Source organism: Triticum aestivum, chromosome 2B (assembly GCF_018294505.1).
Source record: "Triticum aestivum cultivar Chinese Spring chromosome 2B, IWGSC CS RefSeq v2.1, whole genome shotgun sequence".
NCBI lineage: Eukaryota > Viridiplantae > Streptophyta > Magnoliopsida > Poales > Poaceae > Triticum > Triticum aestivum.
Window position 1 is genome coordinate 27,432,290 of NC_057798.1, and position 23,985 is coordinate 27,456,274.

The window sequence follows — 23,985 nt, forward strand, 5'->3', positions numbered from 1 at the left end:
TCACACCATTTATCAGGAAATCCTTTCATTTTTAATATTTCAATCACAAAGGGCCATTTTATTTTGTCATATGCCTTCTCAAAATCTACTTTGAATATTAGGGCATCTTCTTTATTCTTGTGGGAGGAATTCAAGGCCTCATGTAGTATTACCACCCCCTCCATTATATATCTGCCCTTGATAAAGGCAGTTTGGGTTCTGGAGATCACAGGGGCCACACATTTAGCAAGCCTATTCATCAATACTTTAGTAATGATTTTAAAACTGAAATTTAAAAGACAAATAGGTATAAATTTCTGAGTTTGTTTAGCATCATTGGTTTTTGGGACGAAAGTGATTAGCCATTATTAAGTCTGGCAATATTGATTTCCCCTTTTGCAAAACTGTCCACTAGGGCTTTCAGATCCCACTTAACCACTTCCCAGAAATCTTGATAAAAATCAGCAGGGAACCCATCAGGGCCTGGGCTTTTGTTTCTTTTCATCCCAAAGACAACCTGATGTATTTCAGTTAGGGAAAAAGGTGCCAACAGTTCCTCTTTACCCTGTGTCACCCAACCTAATTTCGGCGTAAAAAGGAATTTAATCCACTAGCCCAGCTTATAAGTTTTGGGCCCACCGTCCGGTTTCTTCCTGGATTCGCCACTGCACAATGCCAAAAAAATTCTAAGTTTTTAAAAAATTGTTTGCTGATATTTGCTGCTATTGTGCTACGCATCTGCACTTGCTCATTGTTATGAAAACCCTGGAATACCAAAACCCTAGGAAAAAATTACCGAGCAAGCTATCAATGTAGAAAACTTCCTTCAATCTCTGCATCGCATTCCATCTAACCTCCGACTGAAAATCCTAACTATTTAATCTCCAACTTTGAAAACCACATCCAACTCCCGAAACGGCAATACAACAAGGAACAAAGAAGTCGAAGATTACAAGTTAGGGTTTCTCACTTCACCTAGTCGCCGGTAGTCGCTAGGTGCTTGCTGGCGGCCGCCCAATCTCACTCCCACTACTAGGGAAAATGCTATACACAGAGGTATAGCAGTAGCGTTGGTCAAAACTCGGTGCTAGCGCTACTTAGTAGTAGCGCTTGTTGCAAAACCACGCTACAATCACTATTTTAGCAGTAGCGCGTCTTCGCAGAAAAGCGCTACTACTAAAATTCTCTCACTAGTGCTGGTAGGCTAGGAATAGTAGCAGCGCTTCTCCCAGAAGCACGCTACTGCTAAAAACATTGTAGCAGCGCATTTCTTCTGTACAGCGCTACTGCTATGTCAAAGAAAATAAATAGAAAAATAAGTAGAAAAGTAAATGAAAATGAAAGAAATAGAAAAAGGAGAAATGAAAAAAAGAAAATGTAAAGAAAACAAAAGAAAAAGAAAAAGAAAACAGAAAGGGTTAGCTGCAGCGCGTTTCTCTGGAACACGCTATAGCTAACTTAGCTATAGCGCGTTTCAGCAAAACACATTGCTGCTAGTTTGACTCAAATCCCGGCGGCCCTGGCTCAAAATTTCGCTAAGTCCTTTCCCCCCTCTCTACTCCCCCCTATCCCCCAACTGCTCCATCGCCGCTGTTGCCCTGCCGTGCGCCTTCGACCACACCGCCACCGCCCGAGGCCGCCTTCGACCACACCGCCGCCGCCCGCCGCCTTCGACCACACCGCCGCCGCCCGAGGCCGCCCCCTTGACCTCACAGCCACCGCCCGAGGCCGTCGTCGACCTCACTGTCACCTCCCTTGAGCTCGCCGCCGCCGCCCTCGACCTCACCGCTGCTGCCCGAGCCAGAGCCTGCCCTCGCCGCCGACCATAAGGCTATGCCTCTCCTGTCCCTACCCTCCTATTTCTCTCTGCTAGGGCAATTATATATGTGTGTTGATACTGTGTTGATGTTCATATGAACCCTAGGTGTTCATATGAACCCTAGATTTTTTAGGGCAGTAGGCATTTTATAGCATTTAGGAAAAATGATTTGCAAATTTTTTAGGAAATTAGCTAGGGAAATTTTTATGAAAATTCCTAAACAGTAATTCCATTTAGCTTTAAACAATAGAGGGTATATAAATAATAGTAGCATTTATATTTAAATTAACAGAGGGTATAAACAAAAAACACTTAGCTTTAAACTAATAGAGGACAAATGTCACGGGAAGACGTCCGAACATGGATAGCCTCTCAGCGTCTCGACATGAAGCCTTTCACTAAGCTCGGGGACTATCTCCCTGACCTCGATGGATGGCACGGCATGTTGGAGTGATTGTCGATATATGACAATGTGTCTGTTTAGTCCATACTTTCTGTATGACAAAACTTTGAGTTATGCGCAGTGAAACTTTATTTGTGATGTAATTAAACCGTCCTCCTCCTCGACTAGCGAAGATCACTCTAGTTAGGGCATTTTGGGTACGGTGAACTTTGTTATTTATGCTTATGATATGTTGTTTCTATTTTTGTCAAGTCTGTCTCTTTCTGTTGCTCAACTATATATGTTGCATATCATCGGCTCATGTGACGATGCAGGTGCATAGATCATTGATGGCGAAGAAGTGCTACGCCAGGAGTATATATATACGATGAGTGGCCGGAGTGTCAGGCCCAGGTGTTGCCGGTTTCCGATTTCCGAGCGACAGGCAGTAGTTAGTTGAGGTTCACGCTAATGCGAGAGAGGGATATGAACTCATGTACTCAAAGTGATAGCTCTTCTCGCATATACCATTGTTTAGATGGATGACGATGTATTTGAAAGTAATCAAGGACTTGTATCGCTATTTTCGAGATGATGACGAGAGACCACTTTGTGTTGGATGATGATTATGATGGGACTATTTGTATGTATATGCTATGATTATATTCGTGGTCTCGCGGGCATTTGTATGTGTATCATGATGACATTTCTATGTGCTAAAGATTCTTCTATAAAGCCTGTTCAAATACAAAACAAATATGCCCAAAAAAACAAAACACCTGTTAAATTAGCAGTAGCGAGTGTATAGAAGTTAGCAGCAGCGTCGCTATAGCAGTAGCGCGTTGCTGCAAAGGGCGCCAGAGCTACTAGCAGTAGCGTGGTCCCAGTAACCGCGCTGCTGCTACACTTGTGTAGCAGTAGCGCCGGTGACCACGCACTACTGCTATATGTTAGCTGTAGCGCCTTATTAGTAGTGCCCCACCCCGCGCTAGTGATACACCTAAAACCCGCGTTGCTGCTAGCCTTTTCCCTAATAGTGTCCGCGCTCTTCTGCTCCAACCGTCGAGAGCGGTGGCGGGGTTGCAGCGGGGTGGTTTGTGGGGAGGGTGGGGATGAGGGGGGCGGGTGTGTGTGGGCGATGGGGGTGATGACACGGACCGGTCCATGGATCCAGTTCATAAAGAAACAACCAAACAGGCCCACAGGTCGCTTACCTATCACAAAGTAAAACCCTATGTTACTAATAAAAAAACACAAAGGAAAATCCTTTTGTATAAAAAAACAAAGGAAAATCGTAAAAAATAGGGAAATCCTTTTTGGGTGAGTTCAATGTGAACGTGATGGTGAGAGGCTCAAGGAGGAGTTTTGTGCATTTACAACACCTTTGTTTGATAAAAAAATGCACCTTACAATGTCAAATTATAAAATTGTTATTAATAAGTGCTAAAAATTCCTTATTTATAAAAAATTGTTTCTTTCCCGATAAAACAAACTTCAATAATGTGGGTAGGTAATTGAGTGGCCTTTCTCGCCCCCACCCCCTCCATCCCTTGCATATTTGGGCCATTTACCGCATTTCTATGGTTGTAACCCCGAAAGTTCAAGATCTTACGCGGCCACATGAAATCATAGCAGGGAATGGGATGAGTGCCCCATGTTAATCTCTTTGGTCAATATATGTGTCATATGTTACCAACGGGAGGCGTGGCCTCGACACATGCAATCTAGGGCTATTATGCCCGGCTGCTGTCATTATAATCAATGCAAATTCGTGAGGGGCTAAAAATTCACGGGACCTGGCGTGGTGTCATCATACAACCCCTAGAGGGTGTGGTGAAACATCAAGAGCGGCATGCATCGGCCCTCACATAGGCTGTGTGCAAATGGGGCCATATCGCATGTCGGATCAAGCCATCGAGAGAGAATGTGTCCGGCCTGTGAAAGGAGTGCGGGGCATATATGGACCAAAGGGCGCTACTGTTATCCTGTTAGCAGTAGCGCGGCAGGAACAAAACGCGCTAGTACTATAATTGCCACACCGTGTCCGACGTGCTAGGTATAGTAGTAGCGCCCTTCTAAAAACTGCGCTAGTACTACGGATAGCAGCAGCGCGTTTTCTATCCGCACGCTACTGTTAAATCTATTTTCACCTAACCACCTGCGCGGGCTTCCCTCTCCTCTGCTTCCTCCCCCAATTCCCCACTCTCTCTTCTCCCCATCATCGCCTCCGCCGGAGCCCCTGCCCTCACCCTCGCCGGAGGCCCTGCCCTCGCTCTCTGCCGGAGTCTGCCCCTCGATGTCGTCGCGCGCCTGTGCCTCCTCCTCTTCGACCTCGACCTTGTCGGAGCCCCTGCCCTCGCTCTCCACCGCCGTCTCCCTCGAACCCCTCACCGTCGTCTCCCCCGACCCCACCTCACCACCATCTCCCCCGAGCCCGCCTCGGTGCCTCCATCTCCCCCGACCCCATCTCTCTCCCTGCCCTCTGTAAGCACTCTCCCCTTCCCTCTTCTCTGCTCTGTGTTAGTATGAACCCTAGCTATTTAGTGCTAGTTAGTATGAACCCTAGGCTATTTTTAGTGCTAGTTAGTTAATTACAATTAGTATTAACCACATGAACACCTTGATTCTGGGTGGCATTTTAATCATCCACATATACAGGTGTGGATATTTGACACCATTTTCAATCAGGTGCCTATAGAAGGATTTCGTCTTTATCCTCATTCAAAGTCACCGATCTACATGCTTCTTTAATATGTCCCCATAGCTCTCTAGCGTCTCCTAATAAAGTTCTCCTAAATTGCACATTATCTAGACCATTGTCAAAAACTTCTTTAAATGTTTTCTTTTTATCAAAGCAAAGATCATGCATATTGTAACATATTAACCCCATTTGGTATGTATTCATTTAGGACCCCCTTGACCAGCCCATTTTCTCTGGCTTTATCTAACATAATTGCCAGGGCATCAACAGCCAGATCAAAATTCAGAGGGGATAACGAGTCCCACTGTCTCAAGCCCTTATGAGTGATAAAGTATTTTCCTAGATTCTCATTAACCTTGACACAAACTTTCCCCCCCTCTAACCGTCTCCATGACCCAATCAATCCATTTATCTGGGAATCCCTTCATTTTCAACATTTGAAAAAGGAAGGACCATTTGATTTTGTCATAGTCCTTTTCAAAATCAATTTTCAGAAGCATAGCACTTTGTTTTTTTCTTTTTTATGTTGTTCAAAGCCTCATGAAGGATCAAAACTCCCTCCATAGATGAATATTTACTTTTTCTTATTGAATGCATGCTAATTTGAGTCCTATAAGATATTTTGAAATGTACATCTTGTGTTGCTCAAATAGGATATGTGCTTGCCCAAGTGGCCGATCATGTTTGCAGGTTACACCTCCGAGTGGCCTATGTTTTGCCGGAGTGTTGATTCATTTCCGTTCCGGCAATTTTCAGGCGCTCGATATGTCCTATTTTAGCAAAGGTCATGCCGGATTTTTCCGTGAATTTTGGCATGACTTGTGCCAGAATATGTAGGAAATATCGTGTGCCCCGGATTTGTGTGTTGAGTATCCTGGTAGTTGTCTTCGATCGATTTTCAATTCATGTTTTAACTATGAACATAGGAAATGTTTGACGACGAAAAGGATTTTGGTATTTGCAAATACTGCGAAGACGAGCGCAGCCTGTGCGACAGAATCTTCCTAGATGATGATAGGCGCTTCAGCATCAAGCTGGCCGAGAACTTCTAAGTGGATACAGTAAGTCATGACGACAAGTCTTTTTTCGTAATTAAGCATGGCATCTGCTTCATTTGCTTCAACTTATTATTTTTTTACTATTCTACTAGCGTATCCCGTGCCATGCAAGAGTTTTTGTATTGGATAAGATAGGTTTCAGTTCTATGACTACTATGGAGGTAAAGAGAGTTTATTTGAAGACTGAGCATGGTTATATTTTCCATGCAAAATTATACAACGAAGACAACTACACCTATTTTGGATGCAAAACATGGCGAGCACTATGCAAGACGTATGCATTTGAGCCTGATATGGTTATCACCTTTGATATTCGTCCGTAAGATGATATTGAAGGTAATACCGACATCTGGGTTGATGTGCAGACGCCTCCAGTTCTACCAAAATGTGAGTTTCTCAACCATGTTTATGTCTTTGATATTGTTTATTCAAAAATAGTTGACAACTAATTTCTATTGACATCTTATTTCCAATCAAGCAAACATGTCCAGCACTTGGTAGACAGGACCTACTACTATCCCAGGGCTGAACTAAACAGCGAGGAGATAAGTCATTATGTTTCATGGCTTGAGGATCTTCATACTGTCAAGACAAATTATCTTTCTAGACTTGCAAATCTTAGTACTCAAAATGTGCGACCCATAGTGTTCGTATTGAACTACGGTCACATGTATTTAGGAAAGATGGTAAGATTTTTACTATTTGTACTCAGTGCAACTTTTGCATACATTATTTTGTAAGCTAAACTTCATTGCTAAGTATGTTACTATACAATGTTCTTCAGCAGGGACTCCCGCTGAATGTTGTGCCTCATAGGGTCGAGACTAAAGGTCAGATGAGAATTGTTAGCTTACGACCAAGATATCCTATAATGCACTTTAGTGCATTCAGGATTACTAATAGCGAGTGCCGGTGTCAAAACCGGCGGATCTCGGGTAGGGGGTCCCGAACTGTGCGTCTAGGCGGATGGTAACAGGAGACAAGGGACACGATGTTTTACCCAGGTTCGGGCCCTCTTGATGGAGGTAAAACCCTACGTCCTGCTTGATTAATGTTGATGATGTGTGTTACAAGAGTAGATCTACCACGAGATCAAGGAGGCTAAACCCTAGAAGCTAGCCTATGGTATGATTGTTGTTCGTCCTACGGACTAAAGCCATCCAGTTTATATAGACACCGGAGAGGGCTAGGGTTACATAGAGTCGGTTACAATGGTAGGAGATCTACATATCCGTATCACCAAGCTTGCCTTCCACACCAAGGAAAGTCCCATCCGGACACGGGACGAAGTCTTCAATCTTGTATCTTCATAGCCTTGGAGTCCGGCCAATGATGATAGTCCGGTTATCCGGACACCCCCTAGTCCAGGACTCCCTCAGTAGCCCTCGAACCAGGCTTCAATGACGACGAGTCCGGCGCGTATATTGTCTTCGGCGTTTGCAAGGCGGGTTCTCCTTCATGTTCCATGTGTTTGCCGGAAAGTGTCCGGTTGCTTCATAAACATTGCGCTCCTTGGCTTCCACGTCCAATAATGGCCTTCTTCCACATGTTGTACGAATGCGAAAAGCTAGGGTATTCTTACGTTTTACCCCCTAGCTGCACGAATAAGCTGCCTATAAGAGAGGCGAGGATCCAGATCCAAATCACACCATCCTCCTTCCGCAAGTACTCATTGAGGCGCATCTGACGAAAAATCCATTCCAACATGGATAGTCGACGCGGCTCCTCTTCTCGCACTCCCAGTCCTCCACCAGGAGATTGGAGGAGATGCTCTGTCCCGCATAGCGAGTTAGTGACGCTCCAAGTAGAGGGATACCTTCCCCCAGCCTTTATGGTTCCGGTTCGAGCCGGACTGGCCACCTACAAGGGTGGGAAGCAGGCGGAGAGCGTCCCCAATCCCTCCAAAGGAGAGCGGGTATGCTTCGTCCCCTACTTAATAAGGGGGCTCGGATTTCCCATACATCCGTTTCTCCGGGGGCTCCTGGAGTTCTATGGACTCCAACTTCACCACCTCACGCCTTCCTCCATTTTGCACATCGCGGGCTTTGTAGCTCTTTGCGAGCTGTTCTTGGGCATCAAGCCCCATTTTGTGCTGTGGAAGAGGCTGTTTTGCCTCGTACCCCGTTCTCACGAGGAGTCGATATATTAAATGGGCGGAGCCGAAATATGGCGCATCGCCGGGACCGGAAATCTATCCGGAACCCCGAAGAAGGCGTCCGAAGACTGGCCTTCGGAATGGTTCTCTCTGGAAGACGCCCCGCTACCGGATCCAGTTCGGATCGGCCTCCCGGAGTTTAGCAACGCTCCTCTGAAGAAACGCCTGAGTTGGCGCCCATGGAGCCCTCAACGGGAAGATGACAGGAGCGTCCACTATCTGATGGGCCGGATATGGTTACTAGCCCATTCCGGATTAACCATGATTGGAGTCATGGCCACATGCATTATGCGAGGGGTGCAGCCGCTCCAATATAGGGGCCACCCGATGTGGGATTTCAACGGGGAGAATGACGCCACCCGTCATGGCCGCACGGGGCCGGGATCGGCCGCCGATCTGGTGAAGATCCTGTCCGGCTTGTACAAGGGGGAGAAGGAGGACTTCCTCCGCACGAGTCCATTGAATGGATTCTCCATGAATAACCCTTGGAGCTGGGTAAGCGGGCGTTTATATATCTGATCCATGCTTTCAAAGATAAGTGTTTTACTTTATGATTTCGACGCAGGAACTGCGCCGGGATGTGGAGGGCATAGAAAGCCCAACTCCACAACCCGAGGATCCGGGAAGATCCCTTGATCCGGCCTCCAAAGAGGATCCAGACATAAAGGTGGAATTGATTGACGGGGTGTTCCACCAGCTCAGCATAGACAGTGCTTTAGTCGCCATTACGGCTGACTACCCCGGTTTATGTCCGGCTTCCCAGGTGAGTACGACCGAAGTCCTGACACCATTACTTTTTTAATGCTTATTTCTGACCACCGTGTACCAATGGTGCTTCGCAGGAGGTGCCTTTATGGTGGGAAGCCGAGCCCGTGGCGACTGATCAAACAAGGTCACTGCGGCCTAGCAGGCGGAAGAGGAGTGTGGCGCGAATCGAAACGTCGCCGCAAAGGTATGGTGCACCATGTCTTTTAAGGGAAAGACTCCTGGGAGGTATATGAATGCTCATGATTCTTCCAGGAGAAAGAGTGCTTGCCGGACTGAGTCCGGAGAGGGTGCTAACCAAGCCTCCGCCAGCCAGGCTCCAACGCCTGGTCCGGAGGGGGAGGCGAGCGCAAGGCGCGAGCCGGATGCTCCTCCAACGGAGGATGCCGACAGGTTGTCTGCCACCAGGTCTGAGGTGGAGAGCGCCATGAATCACAGGCGCCGTCGGACAGTTCTTCATGACGCGTGTTTCTCCCTAGAGGCGTTGAATGCCTTTAATGCGGGAGACGCGCACCTCCGTGCTGCTCAAGATGGTTTAACCAGAGCCACGGAGCAGTATGTAAAAGACATACTGTGACACCCCAAAAATTTGGCCTTGTTTTAATGAATTAAAATTTTTGCCAGGAATTAAAACTTTGGATTTCTAAGCTCCATTTTGATTTTTAAATCATTTCCTTCCCTGTTATGATGAGTTTTTCCCAAAGAGAAAACTTTTCAAATATGTTATTGGACTTGTTTAACCTCTCAAGAAAAACTTTCCTTTTATCAGTATAACTAATTAACTAATTTAATTGCTTGATCTTTACTTTCTTGGAAATGGTTTTTCAACGTTAAATGGCCTTATTTGAACTACAACCATTTGATAAATTCACTTAAAATTTCCACAAAAATTTGGAGATGTCATGTGATGTTTTTAAATCACTTTTGTATAAAAACATCTTTATTTCATGAAATATTTTGAGCCCTACACTCAATTTTTCTTCTCTGGTCCAGAGTGCATTTTGCACTACAACCCATTTAAATATTTCTTTCTGGCCTCCACCAAATTTTTGGGATATTGTTAGTAGCATATGATTCAACTCTATACAAAAAACCTAGAGCTGTTCTTTGAAAAATTTGAGTGAATCAACCTCATCTTCATTCTGGACCAACTGGATGGTTTGTACAGCAACCATATTTTTGCTTGCTCTTTAACCCTTGATTCTTTTTCCTACTTGTAGACAGCCCTACCAAACCTCTAAGTCCAGGAGCATGCACCTTTTGGATCATTTTTGGTTCATGAAATAATGCTATTTATTTCCTGTCCAGAAATGTAGTTTTGCAAAACTTGCACTAACAAGTTTCTGCTTTTGGCAAACTAACCTCACCACCCTCTTGTACATCTAAAGAGACCACCATCTGGAGTTTTTGGCCACTCCAAGAAATGCCTAAGTGCCCTTAGCATTTTGTCAAACACCTTACGGGCATGATCTGTTTTGACATGAATTGTGGCATTGCACTGTGAACCTGATCCCCTGACCAAACCAGCTTGTCCACTGATCTCCTTGCAAGCCCAAACCTAGATCTGTTAACCCCCAGCCTCAACCGCGACCTCTAGCATGCTCTGGCATTTCGTCGAGCACACTCAGTGCGTGCACTGGACGCGCCCAGAGCGCGCGTATTGCACGATGCCGCGCCGAGCCGACACGCTGGCCCCACGGTTTTGGCTCGCTCCACGGCATCACGCCACGCGCTCCCCTTCTCACAGCTACGCGCCAAGCCGCCCCTCGCCGCGCCCGGCAGGCCAAGCGCTAGCCGCCGCCGCCGTCCGACAGCTCTGCCCATGTCGGCGCCGCCGAACCCCTCCCGCTCGCCACCTGGCCCCTGGAGCAGTGCGAGCTCATCCGCAGCCATGTCCTCTAGCGCTCGTCGCCGCCACGATGCCCTGCTGCTACAGAACGTCGGTTCGCCGGAAGCTTATCCACGGCCGCCGCGGAACCGCCTTGCCTCACTTATAAATGGACGCCCCGGGCCGTTCTCGCACACTGGCAACCTCAGGCCACCCCAATGACGCTTCCCCAGCTCGCCAATCGACCCAGGAGAGCTTTCTTCCTCATCTCCGGCAACTCCTGCCGCCGCCACTGCCCCGGCCAATCCGGGACCTCCAGTACCTCCCCCTCTCCGTTCTCTTCGCCAGGAACCTCCTCATCCTCCCATGAACCCGTCCCCCTACTCAATTTTGATCGGGAACCACCGTAGCCCCAAATCCATCTTGCTCCCGAAGCTTCCCTCCGCCTTGGAGCTCGCCGCCGGCGATATCCTCCACCTCCGATGACCCTACAACTACCGGAGTAACCACCTCGGCCCCCTGAATCCACTGGTGGCTTCAGCTTTCCGAACGGAGCCACCGTTCGCCGGCGATGATCGCCGGAGCCCCGCTCAACTCGGGCAGAGAAGGGAGACGACGCGGGCGACTGGTCAAACCTGACCAGTGGGCCAGGCGGGCCCACCGTCGGAGACCCAGCGCCGGTCAACGTGGTTAAGTGGAGGCGTAAAGCCTCAAGTACGCCTCCTCTGCACCGAAAGCGTAATCTCGTTTGAAAACGTTTTCTTTTTCTAATTTAAAAAAAAACAGATTTTGACCAGAACTTTGACTGGCTATAACTTTTTAAATACAAATCCAAATGAAATGATTCTTTTTCCCACCTCTCTCAAATTTCACCTAGTTTATTTTAAGATTTATTTGAAAAAATTGCAGAACAACTTTTGGTACTGTTTTTATTTTGTGTGTTAATTCCTTTATCTTGCTAAAATAGGAGTTTTGAAGAGAGGAGAAATATTTCAAGTTTTGGAGTGCACCCTGCCTTTCCACACATTGAAGGCAAGCATTCTGAACCTTGGCATAATATTTTTGTGTGTTCGATGACACGTTCATAACATCACCTCACTTTGGAGAAACTTGTTATTTCATGTGATATGATCATATGCATGAGTGCATATTAGTGATTTCCATGCTATTGGAAATGGACACACTTATGATGATAATCACCCTCATGTGCCTTGCATGCATACCAGCAGAAACCCGGGAAAACCTCTGCCTTGGGTTGGCATGGGTTTGTCGCCGGTCTCCGTCGGGACGGTTATGTCTGGTATGGCATGGCAAGGTGATATGAGCGGTGACTCTGTTGGTTGAAATATATTCGTCTTGCTAATCATGCAGGGAATACTTAAACCTCCTGAGTCGATCGTAGATCGACTCTTGTGCCAGTAACCCCCATACTTGTTTCGTACTACCACTCGTCTCTACAGCAAGTAGAGTACGGTTCAGTAAGTTGTCAACCTCTTTCTAGCACACACCGTACAGAGAGGCCACGGTGGAAGATACCGGTTGTAGCTGGTAGGCAGGCCACCTGGTCCGGGGGCATGGGTGTTTCCGGTTGGGACCGAGAGGGGAGGCCACCCCTTAGAGCGCGCGATATAAATTTGATCCCATGCTACGCGAGGTTGTAGCCTCCCCACTTAGAGTTTGCTTAACAGGTGTCGTGGGTGATTCCAGACACGGGTGAGATAAGCTGGTGTGTGCAAGTTAGGTGTGTTTTCAACAAAAAGACCGTAGACGGAATTAGTCCCGATGGACTAAAGAAATCCGTTACTCGTGGGTAAAGAGTACACCCTCTGCAGAGAATAAACCTATTCGAATAGCCGTGTCCATGGTTAAGGAATTACAGTCTGGGATGGGTCAGGTGTCGGTCTTAGTGTCGGTCTTCGGAGGTGAAACTGTTAACCAGAACTGGAACTACTACCTGTGACTTGTGATAATTATGATTATTATTATTGTTGACTAACCCGTGATATTATTGTTATTATCGAGTATCTCTGGGATGGTTCTACCTCCGGGATATTCACTATGATTGTTTCTTTTAAAGCCCTTTATGTGGTGTCGCTCAGACGCCCGACTGTGGCATTTCTTTTAAAGCCCTTTATGTGGTGTCGCTCAGACGCCCGACTGTGGCATTTCTTTTAAAGCCCTTTATGTGGTGTTGCTCAGACGCCCGACTGTGGCATTTCTTTTAAAGCCCTTTATGTGGTGTCGCTCAGACGCCCGACTGTGGCATTTCTTTTAAAGCCCTTTATGTGGTGTCGCTCAGACGCCCGACTGTGGCATTTCTTTTAAAGCCCTTTTTGTGGTGTCGCTCAGACGCCCGACTGTGGCATTTCTTTTAAAGCCCTTTATGTGGTGTCGCTTAGACGCCCGACTGTGGCATTTCTTTTAAAGCCCTTTATGTGGTGTCGCTCAGACGCCCGATTGTGGCATTTCTTTTAAAGCCCTTTATGTGGTGTCGCTCAGACGCCCGACTGTGGCATTTCTTTTAAAGCCCTTTATGTGGTGTCGCTAAGACGCCCGACTGTGGCATTGCTTGTTATTTGTTTCATAAATTTTAATACTACTATGTTATTGCAATTTTATAAATAACCGCATGCACGCATCAGAAATTTATTTACTATTTTTGACTGACGTCATGAGCATAAAATGTTTTCAGCACATCATTATTATATTATACCTGTGTTCATAATGTTTGCGAGTACATTCAAAGTACTCACTGGCTTGTCCCTGGCTATTGTCTTGGCCAGATTTTCTTGCACGAAGAGGAGCGACGCGATGACAGCCCCGGAACCTAAGTAATGGAGATAGCAGCCTCGCGAAGATAGGAGTTAACCTGGTCAGCTGTTCCCGTGGGAAATGGAGTCCCATAGACACTGATGTTTCACAACCCGCTTCCGCCATCAACCACTAGAAACCATTTGTTGTACTCACAGGCCAGAATGGTCTTGTACTACATATGTTGTATTCTGCTTGGAATTTCTGTATCAAGTTGGAGCCTCATCAGCTAACAGTAATCCTGGGGCTGATGAGCACGACGGTCTTTTCTGGAAATTTATTACCCGGAAAACCGGTCGTGACAGACTTGGTATCAGAGCCAGGCTGACCATTGGCTAATCCTATCTTAGCCGGGTCTATAAACTTAGGCAAACCAACCCACCAAACCATAACCAAACCCCAGCCAAGCTTCTCGTGCAAGATAGCCACACAGTGACCCAATACCTTTTTGGCAGTCGGTGCCCAACCTATCAACCTAACCTGTCACTCATGCGCCAGTGACCGGCCCCTAAATAGTCCTTTCTCGCAAGCGTGCGAAGGAAGACTCCGTCCCCTTTTTCCTATAAAAAGGGCACGCTAGTCTCAACCCAGCACATCACAGCCTCTACCCCAAACTGAGCCACAATGCCTGGCCTTGTCGTGCACAATGAAACCACAGCAACCAACCTTGGAGGTTTTGTGACCATACTCGCAAACCTCACCCGTCGTGCCTATGCGTTAGAGGAGCCACCAGAATATGTTGTGTACCAAGGACCCATGAGCGGTGAAGACCGTCAATTTTGGGCCACTGTGCACATCTACGGTAGGGGACTAGCACCCGAGCGCCCCTACAGGTTCACCGGAAGAACAACTTCCTTTGAGCCACAAGCCATACAACTAGCTGCTCGAGAGGCTATAGTTCATCTCAGGCACCTGTCGCCCAGAGTTAACTGTCGCTCGTTCCACTACTACCCCAGACGTGAAGGGTATGGTAGACCACCCCAAGTTGCCAACGGAGATCACGAGACGGACCCCGCATTGTTGCACCTAGTGCGCTATGTAAGTGCACTAGAGGCACTGTTCGACCAAATCACTATTGATTTAATTGCAGCTCGTGGAGAGCTGGTTCGTCGAGCCCCGGCGAGAGAAGAAAACGAGCCCAACGCCGACAACCCAGTCGTGCTGTTTGGACAACCGATCGAGACTCCGAGATCAGCTCCAGCCATCAGCCGAGATGCTTTGATGACCCCAGAGGTGCTTCGTCGCCTTTTGGGAGCACACTCCAACGGGGTTGTGGCCAACAATCCCCGCGATGGTCATCATCACTACCCCGACCCTGCAGTTCCTCCGCCATCTCCGACTAATCCCGGCAGTGAGACACATGGAGAAGCCTCGACATCCACCAGGCACGCCCGTTTAGACATTAATGAGGTAGACTAAGCCGTATGAGTAGTACCGAGTCTCAGTGTATCCTCACTTTGTAAACGTGCGACCGTGTATATTAACGCAGCCTGTCGTTGTGCCTCTGTTTTAATAGTGGCCTTGCATTTTTGGTCAGCGCATAGTTGCATATTTTTCCGGGCACAACTACCAAAACCAACCCGACGACAACCACAGTAACACGTCTCTTTATGAGATATGTGTATCTCTGACACTGACCTGACCTTTGGAGCTAAGCTGGCAAATTTATTACCTTTCACCACGGTAAAACGATCCGGCTCCATTGCTATATAAAGGCCACCTTGTGACCTTACCCAGCAACCCTCACTTTGTGCACCACACTCACAACTTTTTCCTGTCATGCCGAGCCCCAGCATTCATCTGAGAACCCCAGATGCAACCCCAGGTAGCTTTGTCAAAATATTGTGGGATTTTACCCGCAGTACCATGGGTTCTACCCAGCCACCCCAGTACGAGCTGTTCAAAACAAGGATCACCCCATCCACCTCGGAATATTGGGCAGCAGTACACATTCCTCCTGTAGACCCCAATCAAGATCCAACGGAAGTTTCCTTCGTGGGGAAATCTATGCCAACCCCACACCTGGCCATAGAAGCTGCTGCGAAAGAAGCGATTGCTCGTCTTCGATCCGCAGTACCCTATGCCCGCGAACGAGGATATTATTACTTTCCGAGCCGTGCAGCACCCGGAGAAGTAACGTCTTTTCCTGGTGGGCGTATTGAGAGAGACCCCGTTCTGGCCAACCTTATCCAGTACATCATCGCTCAAGAGAATTTGAACCAGCGAGTGATGGATTATCTCCAGAGCCTCGCAGATTTAAATCCTCAGATTGCCATCGGCAGACCACTGAGGCCCGACCCGGAGAGACGCATACATCGACTGGTCAATCCACTTCCTCCGATAGAAGAGGAGTGTATCCCTTTACCAGAGACATTTTATCAGGACCCCACCCAGTTACCGTTTTCATTTTAGACGTCACTACTGTATTTGTTTTTGCAGCATTTATATTTGCGTGTATCTTATGCATGGTACCCCAATTTGTGCGACGAGTCAATTATTTGGCTTCTACTAATGTGTGTAGTTTTTGTTGTGGTTTATGCTCCTTTTAATTAACTGTTTTTCCCTCGCAAAATCCTGGAGTGAGATTTCTTTTCCCTGAGTTGCTACACCTGCCCCTTCTCACGACGTGGATTATTTAATTTCACACAGCACCACGCAGCAGACTCACAACCATAATCATTCGGACACATACACTGTTTGCAAAACCTTGCAACGGTGTTACATCCAGCTAATCACCCCTAAACAACAGTTAGCACCCGGCACACTCCATCTGCTCCTCATGATCACCACCACCGCGGAGAGCCAACACCCGAGCCGCAGCGTCGCGACACTCGTCGAGGATCATCGCGCACAGGAGCACAGAGAGCCCAAACAGTGTCGCCAGCCCTCCGCATATCAGGATCACAAACCAGTCCGGCATCGCCTCCGCCATTAGAGCCTCACCCGAGCTTCTGTAAGTAGTAATGGAGAAAGAAGGAGGAGGAGAAGTGAGGCCAGGTGTGAGGAAGAAGAGAAGGACACCTCGACCGTTTTTATAGCTCGAGCTCGGTGTATGGTGGGCGAAGTCCACCAACGCTGCTCGTCGCCGATCGCCGGTGTTCGGAGTCGAATCCGCGAGTAGTGCCGACAGCGCGCTGGCCCGTGAGGTGAGTGCACGCTGCACCGGCAGCTAGCACACCGCGCACTACCACAGTGCAGCCTAGATGCCCTACGTGCTAGGCATAGCCGGTGGAGAAAGCGCGAGAAAGCGCGCGGGAGAGAGGAAGAAGAGAGGACCAGAGGGAGAAGAGGAGACTGACAGTGGACCCCGGGTCCACCTGTCGGCCAGAGAGAGCACTGTGCTCTCGGGTACGACCAGCGTATATCTAAATTTAGGAGTTATTCTAAATTTATATCCAACGTAAAAATCTCACGATTTTGTCCCGAACCATAGACTCTTCCACGCAGCACCAGTTTTCACACTGCGGTTTTCACCACTTATTGCCCTCTCACTGTAGCCACATTTTTTTGCGTATAGTCTTTCTTAACACAGCTTTCAACAAATCTCGAGGACGAGATTTTTCTTAAGGGGGGTAGTATTGTGACACCCAAAAAATTTGGCCTTGTTTTAATGAATTAAATTTTTTGCCAGGAATTAAAACTTTGGATTTCTGAGCTCCATTTTGATTTTTAAATCATTTCCTTCCCTGTTATGATGAGTTTTTCCCAAAGAGAAAACTTTTCAAATATGTTATTGGACTTGTTTAACCTCTCAAGAAAAACTTTCCTTTTATCAGTATAACTAATTAACTAATTTAATTGCTTGATCTTTACTTTCTTGGAAATGGTTTTTCAAGGTTAAATGGCCTTATTTGAACTACAACCATTTGATAAATTCACTTAAAATTTCCATAAAAATTTGGAGATGTCATGTGATGTTTTTAAATCACTTTTGTATAAAAACATCTTTATTTCATGAAATATTATGAGCCCTGCACTCAATTTTTCTTCTCTGGTCCAGAGTGCATTTTGCACTACAACCCATTTAAATATTTCTTTCTGGCCTCCACCAAAATTTTGGGATATTGTTAGTAGCATATGATTCATCTTTATACAAAAAACCTAGAGCTGTTCTTTGAAAAATTTGAGTGAATCAACCTCATCTTCATTCTGGACCAACTGGATGGTTTGTACAGCAACCATATTTTTGCTTGCTCTTTAACCCTTGATTCTTTTTCCTACTTGTACACAGCCCTACCAAACCTCTAAGTCCAGGAGCATGCACCTTTCGGATCATTTTTGGTTCATGAAATAATGCTATTTATTTCCTGTCCAGAAATGTAGTTTTGCAAAACTTGCACTAACAAGTTTCTGCTTTTGGCAAACTAACCTCACCACCCTCTTGTACATCTAAAGAGACCACCATCTGGAGTTTTTGGCCACTCCAAGAAATGCCTAAGTGCCCTTAGCATTTTGTCAAACACCTTACGGGCATGATCTGTTTTGACATGAATTGTGGCATTGCACTGTGAACCTGATCCCCTGACCAAACCAGCTTGTCCACTGATCTCCTTGCAAGCCCAAACCTAGATCTGTTAACCCCCAGCCTCAACCGCGACCTCTAGCATGCTCTGGCATTTCGTCGAGCACACTCAGTGCGTGCACTGGACGCGCCCAGAGCGCGCGTATTGCACGATGCCACGCCGAGCCGACACGCTGGCCCCACGGTTTTGGCTCGCTCCACGGCATCACGCCACGCGCTCCCCTTCTCACAGCTACGCGCCAAGCCGCCCCTCGCCGCGCCCGGCAGGCCAAGCGCTAGCCGCCGCCACCGCCCGACAGCCTCTGCCATGTCGGCGCCGCCGAACCCCTCCCGCTCGCCACTTGGCCCCTGGAGCAGTGCGAGCTCATCCGCAGCCATGTCCTCTAGCGCTCATCGCCGCCATGATGCCCTGCTGCTACAGAATGTCGGTTCACCGGAAGCTTATCCACGTCCGCCGCGGAACCGCCTTGCCTCACTTATAAATGGACGCCCCGGGCCGTTCCTGCACACTAGCAACCTCAGGCCACCCCAATGACGCTTCCCCAGCTCGCCAATCGACCCAGGAGAGCTTTCTTCCTCATCTCCGGCAACTCCTGCCGCCGCCACCGCCCCGGCCAATCCGGCACCTCCAGTACCTCCCCCTCTCCGTTCTCTTCGCCAGGAACCTCCTCATCCTCCCGTGAACCCATCCCCCTACTCAATTTTGATCGGGAACCACCGTAGCCCCAAATCCATCTTGCTCCCGAAGCTTCCCTCCGCCTTGGAGCTCGCCGCCGGCGATATCCTCCACCTCCGACGACCCTACAACTACCGGAGTAACCACCTCGGCCCCCTGAATCCACTGGTGGCCTCAGCTTTCCGAACGGAGCCACCATTCGCTGGCGATGATCGTCGGAGCCCCGCTCCACTCGGGCAGAGAAAGGAGACGACGCGGGCGACTGGTCAAACCTGACCAGTGGGCCAGGCGGGCCCATCGTCAGAGACCCAGCGCCGGTCCACGTGGTTAAGTGGAGGCGTAAAGCCTCAAGTACGCCTCCTCTGCACCGAAAGCGTAATCTCGTTTGAAAACGTTTTCTTTTTCTAATTTAAAAAAAAAACAGATTTTGACCAAAACTTTGACTGGCTATAACTTTTTAAATACAACTCCAAATGAAATGATTCTTTTTCCCACCTCTCTCAAATTTCACCTATTTTATTTTAAGATTTATTTGAAAAAATTTCAGAACAACTTTTGGTGCTGTTTTTATTTTGTGTGTTAATTCCTTTATATTGCTAATAGGATTTTTGAAGAGAGGAGAAATATTTCAAGTTTTGGAGTGCACCCTGCCTTTCCACACATTGAAGGCAAGCATTCTGAACCTCGGCATAATATTTTTGTGTGTTCGATGACACGTTCATAACATCACCTCACTTTGGAGAAACTTGTTATTTCATGTGATATGATCATATGCATGAGTGCATTTAGTGATTTCCATGCTGTTGGAAATGGACACACTTATGATGATAATCACCCTCATGTGCCTTGCATGCATACCAGCAGAAACCCGGGAAAACCTCTGCCTTGGGTAGGCATGAGTTTGTCGCCGGTCTCCGTCGGGACGGTTATGTCTGGTATGGCATGGCAAGGTGATATGAGCGGTGACTCTGTTGGTTGAAATATATTCGTCTTGCTAATCATGCAGGGAATACTTAAACCTCCTGAGTCGACCGTAGATCGAGTCTTGTGCCAGTAACCCCCATACTTGTTTCGTACTACTACTCGTCTCTACAGCAAGTAGAGTACGGTTCAGTAAGTTGTCAACCTCTTTCTAGCACACACCGTACAGAGAGGCCATGGTGGAAGATACCGGTTGTAGCTGGTAGGCAGGCCACCTGGTCCGGGGGCATGGGTGTTTCCGGTTGGGACCGAGAGGGGAGGCCACCCCTTAGAGCGCGCGATATAAATTTGATCCCATGCTACGCGAGGTTGTAGCCTCCCCACTTAGAGTTTGCTTAACAGGTGTCGTGGGTGATTCCAGACACGTGTGAGATAAGCTGGTGTGTGCAAGTTAGGTGTGTTTTCAACAAAAAGACCGTAGACGGAATTAGTCCCGATGGACTAAAGAAATCCGTTACTCGTGGGTAAAGAGTACACCCTCTGCAGAGAATAAACCTATTCGAATAGCCGTGTCCATGGTTAAGGATTACAGTCTGGGATGGGTCAGGTGTCGGTCTTAGTGTCGGTCTTCGGAGGTGAAACTGTTAACCAGAACTGGAACTACTACCTGTGACTTGTGATAATTATGATTATTATTATTGTTGACTAACCCGTGATATTATTGTTATTATCGAGTATCTCTGGGATGGTTCTACCTCCGGGATATTCACTATGATTGTTTATTTTAAAGCCCTTTATGTGGTGTCGCTCAGACGCCCGACTGTGGCATTTCTTTTAAAGCCCTTTATGTGGTGTCGCTCAGACGCCCGACTGTGGCATTTCTTTTAAAGCCCTTTATGTGGTGTCGCTCAGACGCCCGACTGTGGCATTTCTTTTAAAGCCCTTTATGTGGTGTCGCTCAGACGCCCGACTGTCGCATTTCTTTTAAAGCCCTTTATGTGGTGTCGCTCAGACGCCCGACTGTGGCATTTCTTTTAAAGCCCTTTTTGTGGTGTCGCTCAGACGCCCGACTGTGGCATTTCTTTTAAAGCCCTTTATGTGGTGTCACTCAGACGCCCGACTGTGGCATTTCTTTTAAAGCCCTTTATGTGGTGTCGCTCAGACGCCCGACTGTGGCATTTCTTTTAAAGCCCTTTATGTGGTGTCGCTCAGACGCCCGACTGCGGCATTTCTTTTAAAGCCCTTTATGTGGTGTCGCTAAGACGCCCGACTGTGGCATTGCTTGTTATTTGTTTCATAAATTTTAATACTACTATGTTATTGCAATTTTATAAATAACCGCATGCACGCATCAGAAATTTATTTACTATTTTTGACTGACGTCATGAGCATAAAATGTTTTCAGCACATCATTATTATATTATACATGTGTTCATAATGTTTGCGAGTACATTCAAAGTACTCACTGTCTTGTCCCTGGCTATTGTCTTGGCCAGATTTTCTTACACGAAGAGGAGCGACGCGATGACAGCCCCGGAACCTAAGTAATGGAGATAGCAGCCTCGCGAAGATAGGAGTTAACCTGGTCAGCTGTTCCCGTGGAAATGGAGTCCCATAGGCACTGATGTTTCACAACCCGCTTCCGCCATCAACCACTAGAAACCATTTGTTGTACTCACAGGCCAGAATGGTCTTGTACTACATATGTTGTATTCTGCTTGGAATTTCTGTATCAAGTTGGAGCCTCATCAGCTAACAGTAATCTTGGGGCTGATGAGCACGACGGTCTTTTCTGGAAATTTATTACCCGGAAAACCGGTCGTGACACATACGGGTGAGGAATTTTAATAGTTATATATGGCAGTAGCCCCCGAGACTTAAAATAGTTAAACTAATTGATTTAGGGATCATTTGTTATGCAGGATCTTACCGGGAAGAATACCCACCTGTCCCAGGAGCTTCAAGAATGCAGGGCCCAACTTGAGGCCCCACTAGCCGCTGCCGGGGGAGCCACGGAGACCCCCTCTGGTAATTCATATTTTGAAAAGAGAAGTAGTTTATGAAGTGCGGCATGTGTGTATAGTCTGACAATAATATTGCAGAGGGCGCCGGACTAGATCCGGACAAGCAACATCTGCTGCGCCAGTTGAAGGCCGGCGAGAAGGTGCTTATGAGGGTGCAGCAGGAGAGGAACAAACTCCAAGATGCCAACACCCAGCTGGGCGAAGAACTAAAAGATGTCCGGGTCCAGCTGTCTAACTCCGTAAAGGAGAATCGGCGGCCTCGTCGCGACATTTATAGTAAGTGCTTGAGCAATCTCTTTTGAAAAGAAGAGTTCGGCAAGGAAGTCTATTGACAGAAATGTGTCTGTAGGTGTGCTCACGGGTCGTCCGGCGGAGGAGATGCCTGGTTCCACGGGAGACCCTCTTCCCGAGCTGCTGCAACTGCATGAACGTGTTCGGCAGGCGATGAGCGGCGTCGTTCAGTCCTTATGGCCTTCCGTCACCCTACCCGAGGGTCTTGGAGGGCTTGCTGAGAAGCTTCAGGGAGTACGGCGGCGTCTTCGTCTGTGGAAGATATCGGCCTGCCGTCAAGGCGCCAGGGAGGCCTGGGCCATGGTGAAGACACGGTACCCGAAGGCTGACCCAAACCACATGGCCGAGGTCGGACCTGTGGGGCCCGATGGGAAGGAGATCCCTGTGAGCCTGATGTACGGCCAAGTAGAGTTGGCCGCGAAATATTCCCAACAGGACTGTAAATTAGACAGCCTGTTAGATGGGATTGAAGAGGAGTACAATCAGTCAGTTTGACGATGTAATTTTAAGATGACATTTAAAATGCCTTCTAGCCGGATTGTAGATCGTTTGTCTTTGGGGACCTTTTCGCTTCAACCTCGGGACCCAACAGTTCGGAGTGTGTCCGAATACCCTTACAGTTATAAAAGAACCGGGGCATGCATGGAGACAAGGCGTAGGGGTCATAATTTCTTTATCAGACAAGTGCCCAACTAGTTATGTTATATTACATGGTTAGTAAGAAACATCTTCCAGGGAGAATAGTTCCGCTAAGGGTTCCTTTCCCTGGGAGGCATGCCCTAAAGTGCATGTCCAGACTGCGAAATAAGCAGAAAAAGCATCTGGGGGCAGATAAATAGGTAAGTAATAAATCATCTTTTAGGTCACCGCCCGAATATTCCCTTAAGAACGCTAGCCTTCGGCTTCACCCAGTCTGAGGTACACATCCGGCTGACCCGGCAGTAACAATCATAGAGGTGCTCCCTTTACCTCCTAGCCGAACAATCAGGAACGTAGGGGTAAGCACAGGAGCCAGGCAACCCGGCTTGGCCAAAACTTAAGTCATATCGATGCATATAATGGTGATCAAAAGGTACATGCGGAAGTTTGACACATGTGTTGGGCATGAAGCCCGTATAAATAAGCTTCTGTTAAAGAAGCCCCCAGGTATAACGAGTGCGAGTAGCACATCGAGTGAGTGTGAACAAAGCGTGGATCAGCCCTCAAGAGGCTTGTACTGAGAGGTGGAGGAAAAAGGAGGGAAAACAAAGAGAGTGAAAAAAATATGAAAGGTGGACGGAGGAAGGAGACGAACCCTGAGTCCGGCGCTAGGCGTAAAATCTTCGGAGACGGGCTGCGTTCCATGGGTTTGGCTCGAGTCGGTTGTCAGATGCGTTGCGTAGACAGTATGCACCGCCGGTAAGGACTTGTTCGATGATGAAGGGACGTTCCCATTTGGGCTTAAGTTTGTCCTTTTTCTTGTCCGGCAGGCATAGAACTAGCTCGCCAACATTGTAAGTTTTGGCCCATACTTCCCTGCTTTGATATCTTCGAGCCTGCTGTTGATAGAATGTGGAACGGGATTTTGCCATGTCGCGCTCCTCCTCTAAGGCGTCCAAACTGTCCTACCGATCCAACTCGGCTTCTCTTTCCTCGTACATGCGCACGCGAGGTGAGTCATGAATTATATCACAGGGCAAAACTGCCTCAGCGCCGTATACCATAAAAAATGGTGTGAATCCGGTAGTGCGGTTTGGCGTGGTCCGCAGCCCCCAGAGTACAGAGTCAAGCTCCTCTACCTAGTGCGTGTTAGATTTCGTGAGGGACCGCACTAATCTGGGTTTAATGCCGCTCATGATTAGACCATTTGCTCGTTCCACTTGATCGTTAGTTTGAGGGTGGTAGACTAAAGCGTAGTCGAGGCTGATGCCCATGTTTTTGCACCAGAGTTTAACATCGTCGGCCATGAAATTCGTGCCATTATCAGTGATGATGCTCTGGGGGACGCCAAAATGGTGTACTACCCTGGATATGAAGTCTATCACAGGTCCGGATTCTGCCATTTTAACCGGCT